The sequence below is a fragment of the Choloepus didactylus genome, chromosome 6 (genome assembly GCF_015220235.1).
Source record: "Choloepus didactylus isolate mChoDid1 chromosome 6, mChoDid1.pri, whole genome shotgun sequence".
NCBI lineage: Eukaryota > Metazoa > Chordata > Mammalia > Pilosa > Megalonychidae > Choloepus > Choloepus didactylus.
This window is the reverse complement of record NC_051312.1, coordinates 133,191,503-133,197,663: the sequence shown is the minus strand read 5'-3', so window position 1 is coordinate 133,197,663 and position 6,161 is coordinate 133,191,503. Positions and strand designations below refer to the sequence as shown.

The 6,161-nt window shown below is 40.5% G+C and overlaps 1 pseudogene; it reads left to right on the top strand.

Moving 5' to 3' along the window:
- Window positions 1-1,574: 1,574 nt before the first annotated feature.
- LOC119535723 lies at window positions 1,575-2,857 on the top strand (annotated as a pseudogene).
- Window positions 2,858-6,161: the final 3,304 nt, after the last annotated feature.

The following is a 6,161-nucleotide window of genomic DNA, read 5'->3' as shown; positions in this document are numbered from 1 at the left end:
CGAACGCTACATAAATGCAGGAGCTATAACAGAAGAAGGGCAAAACGTGTGCAGGCTTATAGTAGCAAAAGGTTTGGTGGAGCAGTGACCCGAGCTGGCCCTTTAAGGATGGTTATGAGTCATTCAAACCCATGCAGGGGAAATAGGTAGAGCCTTCCAGGGTTCTGAAACTGGATCAGGGGATTTTGATTTTGATGATAAAACCTGGCATGAATACTGTAAAATCCTGGGAGACTAAGGTGTTAAGATATATTAAATTGTTTTTCAGATGTCTTGTACTATCAAGTGGTTCTAAATTTGTATTATCTCAGGCATATATAATCCAAAATAATTTTGTCCTCGTGTAAAATGATTTTTACATTGCTAATTTACCTTGGAATTGTCTTGCAGATGTTCATACAATATACGGTACTCCAGGAGGTGCTCAGTAACTGTTTAAGTATTTTGTTGAAAAGAATTCATGTTTGGGGAACTCAACTGATGCTGTAAAGAAGCAACCCAGAAATATCTTGACCACACAGGAGAAACAACTTGAATTGTTCTTCAGGGATAAATCCATAGAATCCTACATTTCCCCAATATTTAACACTAAACACACTTTAATGTAATTATTTGTTTAATGCACTGTCTTCCTTGCTATCCTGAGAGCTCCAGGAGAGCAGGGACCTCATGTTGTGGATTCCCAGCACCTGATCATTGTAGATACTCATTAAATACTGTTGAATGATGAGTGAATAATCGAGGGTTGAATTTGCGCCTGTGTGGAAGCCTTGGCCTATCTATACTTTCTTGTTTGCACGTTTTTAATTAAGAAACTTAAACAGGGTAGGTGTGCCGCTGGGGAATACTAGACCTAATTATAATAGCCTCTACAAATATTTAAATACCTTATGGCTCATACACTTTTTAGGGTTTGGGCAGAATCTCAGTGTCACTGAGCCCTGAAATTGATTAAGAGAATGTCTCTTGAACTTGTCTGTTTTAGCTTTCTGAATAATTCACTTTTAAAAATATGCAGATGGCATAGTGGAGAGGGTCCCAAACTAGGCTTCAGGGTGTCCTGCTCTTTTAACTTCTTTGAGCCTTTGTTAGTCTGTAAGATAAAAAAGTTTGGACTAGATGATTGCTAAGGTCCTTTCTAGCTCTAAACCTCCACCCTCTCCTCAGTTACATATATAAACATGATGCTGGTGGTGTGCACAGTGTTACACACCCTTTCTCATACCTCTTTCTCTCTCTCCACAAGCAATCCCCAGCCTGTTTTCCAGAAAAACCTAGTCGGTGGGTGATTTACTGACCATGAGACAAACAGACTGAAAACTATCAGGAGAGTTGGATTTCTTTCTTCAAGATGTCTTTCCATTAATGATGATGGTTTTATGAATCTATTCAGATTCTTTAATCTGGTATCCCTTGTCACTAAATGCCAACCTAAAAGGAGAAAATATAAAAACCCTGATGAAATGTCTGTGGACTGGTTGATGTCCTCTAATGATCTAGAGTAAACATGATTAAATGTAAACCTGGGGTGTCCATATCCCTAGTCCTGGCTCTCACCTTACTCCCCAGACAACATGAGCTTCACCACCTGCTCCACCACCTTCTCCACCAACTACCGATCCCTGGGCTTGGTGCAGTTGCCCAGCCACCAGTCCGGCCAGCCACCAGTCCAGCCAACGTCTGTGTGGGCGCTGGGGACTCAGGCTACCAGATCTCCGTGTCCCACTCCTTTAGCTCTTGGGGTGGCTGGGGGCCTGGGGGCCTGGCCAGCGGCATGGCTGGGGATCTGGCAGAATGGGGGGCATTCAGGGCAGGAAGGAGATCATGCAAGCTCTGAACAACAGCCTGGCCTCCTACCTGGACAGGGTGAGGAGCCTGGAAACTGAGAATTGGAGACTGCAGGGCAAAATTTGGGAACACCTGGAAAAGAAGGGACCCCAGGTCAGGGACTGGAGCCACTATTTCAAGATCATCAAGGAAATGAGGGCTCAGATCTTTGAAATTTCTGTGGACAATGCCCACTTTGTTCTGCAGATTGACAATGCCCGGCCGGCTGCTGATGAGTTCAGAGTCAAGTACGAGACTGAGCTGGCCATGCGCCAGTCTGTGGAGAGTGACATCCATGGGCTCCGCAAGGTCATTGATAACACCAGTGTCACTCAGCTGCAGCTAGAGATGGAGATCGAGGCTCTTAAGGAGGAGCTGCTCTTCATGAAGAAGAACCATGAGGAGGAAGTAAAGGGCCTACAAGCCCAGACTGCCAGCTCTGTGCTGACCATGGAGGTGGACGCCTCCAAGTCTCAGGACCTCAGCAAAATCATGGCAGACATCGAGCCCAGTATGTCAAGTTGGCTCAGAAGAACCGAGAGGAGCTGGACAAGTACGGGTCTCAGCAGATTGAAGAGAGCACCACAGTGGTCACCTCTCAGTCCGCTGAGATAGGAGCTGCTGAGATGACATTCACAGAGCTGAGACTTACTGTCGAGTCCTTGGAACTTGACCTGGACTCCATGAGAAACCTGAAAGTCAGCCTGGAGAACAGCCTGTGGGAGGTGGAAGCCCGCTATGCCCTGCAGAGGGAGCAGTTCAACGGGGTCCTGCTGCACCTGGAGTTGGAGCTGGCACAGACCCGGGCAGAGGGGCAGCGCCAGGCCCAGGAGTATGAGGTCCTGCTGAACATCAAGGTCAAGCTGGAGACTGAGGTTGCCACCTGCTAGAGGACAGAGAGGACTTCAGTCTCGGTGATGCCCTCGACAGCAGCAACTCCATGCAAACCATCCACAAGACTACCACTCACAGGATCGTGGATGGCAAAGTGGTATCTGAGACCAACGTCATCAAAGTTCTGAGGCACTGAGGCAGCAGAAGTAGGAGTGCCCTTTGGGGAACCGGTGACCAATAAAAATTTCTGCATCTTCCTTGCCTGTTTAAAAAAAAAAATGTAAACCTGGGACTTCTACAATACTTGTGCTGCAAGGGTTGGGTATATGGAATGAATGAAAATTGTTAAAATGGTTAGGTGGTTTCCAGAAAAACAGTTTGAAATTTTGTTTATTGTTAAAACAACATTAAGTGATTTTCGAGAGAAAAAATTTCATGCAGATTCCTTACAAATTATCATAGTCATTTTCATTCACCTCAAATCCTTTCATTCAATAACCATATATTCAATAAATATTTTCTTTTCTCAAACTTAAGATCCTTGGGGCAGGCTGAGATATATTTAGAAATATAGTTTAAAAATAACATTTTAATTTCAAGAACTGACAATTTGTCACATTCTTTTTTTTAGAACAATGTGTGTGTATGTGTGTGCTTTAGTATCATTACAAACTCATGGATTTAAACATATCTGATGTGTTTCAATCCATCACAATTATTTAAGCTTGTTGATAATCAGACTGTCCCATCTTTGGTCAGTGGGACCCTGTTCAAGTTGGCTCCTGAGCCATTTTGACATGACCAACAATTAATCCCTTTTCTGCCACTTCAGTTTTGCCTTTTCTAGAATTTCATATAAATGGAATCATACAGTAGAGTCTCTTTTCTTTCTGGCTCCTTCTGTTCAGCCTGATATTTTTGAGATTCCCCCATGTTGTTGTGTGTACTAGCAGTTCCTTTTTATTGCTGAGTAGTATTCCATTGTTTGGATATTCCACAATTTGTTTATTCATTTGCCTGTTGACGGACACTCAAGTTCTTTCTAGTTTTGCTTATTATGAATAAAGCTGAGAGGAAAGGTCATGAACAAGTCTTTGTGAGGACATGTGTTTTCATTTCTCTTGGGTAAATGCTCAAGAACGGAATTGCTGGGTCATGTGGCAAGTGTATATTTAACTTGACAAAAAACTGCCCAACTGTTTTGCAAAGTGATTTACCATTTTACACTCCTACCAACTATATATGAGAGTTAGAGTTGCCCTGCATCCTTGGTATTATCAGTCTTTTTAATTTAGCCATTCTAGTAGTTGTGTAGTGAATCTCACTGTAGTTTTAATTTGCATTTCCTTGATGAACTAATAATAGGAAGTATCTTTTCATGTGCCTTTTGGCCACTTATGTATCTTCTGTGAAGTGCCTGTTCAAGTTTTTTACTCATTTTTAAAAATTAGGTTGTTTTTTGTCTTTTTATTAGTGAGTTGTAAAAATCTTTATGTATTCTGCATACAAATATTTTGTCAAGTATATGTATTTCAAAAATTTTCTCCCAATCTATAGCTTGCCTTTTTATTTTCTTAATGGTATCATTTGAAGAACAGAAGTTTTAAACTTTGTTCAAGTCCAATTTATCTCTTTTTTCATTTATAGTTTGTGCTTTCGGTATCCTAAGAAACCTCTGCCTACTCTATGTTACATGATTTTCTCCTATGCTTTCTTCTAGAAGTTTTATAATTTTAGCTTTTACATTGGTATGATTCATTTTAAGGTAATTTTGTATATGGTATAAAGTAAAAAACAAAGTTAATTTTTTTTTTTTTGCACATGGATGTCCAATTGTTCCTGCACTATTTGTTGCAAAGACTCTTTTCTCCACTGAATTATCTTGACCACTTTGTTGAAAGACAATTGGCCATATGTGTGGTTCTATTTCTAGACTCTATATTCTATTCCAGGTCAATTTTTATGCAAATACCAGACTGTCTTGATTACTGTAATGATATAGTGAGTCTTGAAATCAGGTAGTATAAAGGCCCCAACTAAGTTCTTTTTCAAAGTTGTTCCTTCTATTCTAGGTCTTTTGCATTTCCATATAAATTTTAGAATTAGCTTGTCAATTTCTATAAAAAGACCTTTTGAACTTTTGATTGGGTTTGCACTGAAGCTATAGATCAATTTGGGAAGAATTGGCATCTTAACAACATTGAGTCTTCTGATTCATGAACATTGTTTATCGTGCAATTATTTTAGATCTTCTTTAATTTCTCTTAGCAAGATTTTGTAGCTTTCAGTGTACAGATCCACATATTTTAAAAATTTATCTTTAAGTATATATATAATATATCCTTGACATTCATGTGAAAATTTTCTTGACATCTTTGAGAACTCCCCATTTTGGGGAACCCCACTATAGCATATCATTTTCCCATGAAATACAATGAAATGTACCTGAAAATTTTAAGTGATTATTTCAGATTTGTAATGAGTATAGCAGTGTGCATGAGGAATAATAAAGAACTCCAATGTCAAGCCATCTGGGCCTCGCTTTCTGGCTAAGGGTTTTGATTTCATTGCCCACCAGCCTGGAAGATAGTTTCACTCAAATTCACACCTCATTAAAATTACAAATTCTTATATCGTGGGTTTTCAGGGTCTCTCTAGAGATAAAACCCTGAATTCTAAATGCCGACTGCCAAGAGTCTGCTAGGTTTCTATCGTAGAGTGTATCTCTATCTTTTAACCATTTGCTTGTATGTGCCGTTCCCTGACTACGTATAAGTTCTTCTAGGGCAGGAGCCTAGTCTCATTCCTCCTTGTAAGCCCACTATCAGGAAGTGCCTGGCATAATAAATATTTTTGGTAAATGTTTGATGGATGAATAAAGTCAAGGTCAGTTTTGGGGTGTCAAGAAATAAGACCATGAGAGCTGATAGGAGATGCCAGAATTTCAACATCAAGAATAGGAATCAGCAGCAAGAATCCTAAAAGCCTGGCAAAGCAGTGGGAAGTTGGAACTCGGGAGATAACCTGGCAGAGTCCAATTTGATTCTGGCAGACAGTTTCTTACATTTTCTGGTACGCATTTTGCAGCTTCGGGATCTTCTTAAAGGCAATTTCCAAGTAATTGATAGAGTGATTTAGACCCAGTAAACTTCTCTTCAATTCAGTAGATGTTTACTGAGCCCTTACCGTGTGCCACTTTATTAGGCAATGGGAAAAAAAAAGATGAGTACAATATTCCCTCCCTCAAGGAACACACAGTCTAGTGACAGATCCAGACACAAGGACAAGTTATTCCAATACAATATGCAATAATAGAGGAGAGCACTGAATACTTGAAAAATGAGAGGAGGAGTATTTAACCAGCCTGGAGGTAGGGTGGTCAGAGAAAGCCTCTCGGAGAACATAGTGTCTGAATTGAATCTTAAAGGATGTGTAGAGTGCCAGGTGCAGTGGGGCAGAGTAGAGGCAAGAGGTAGGAATGACGAGCCGGGACAAGGCAC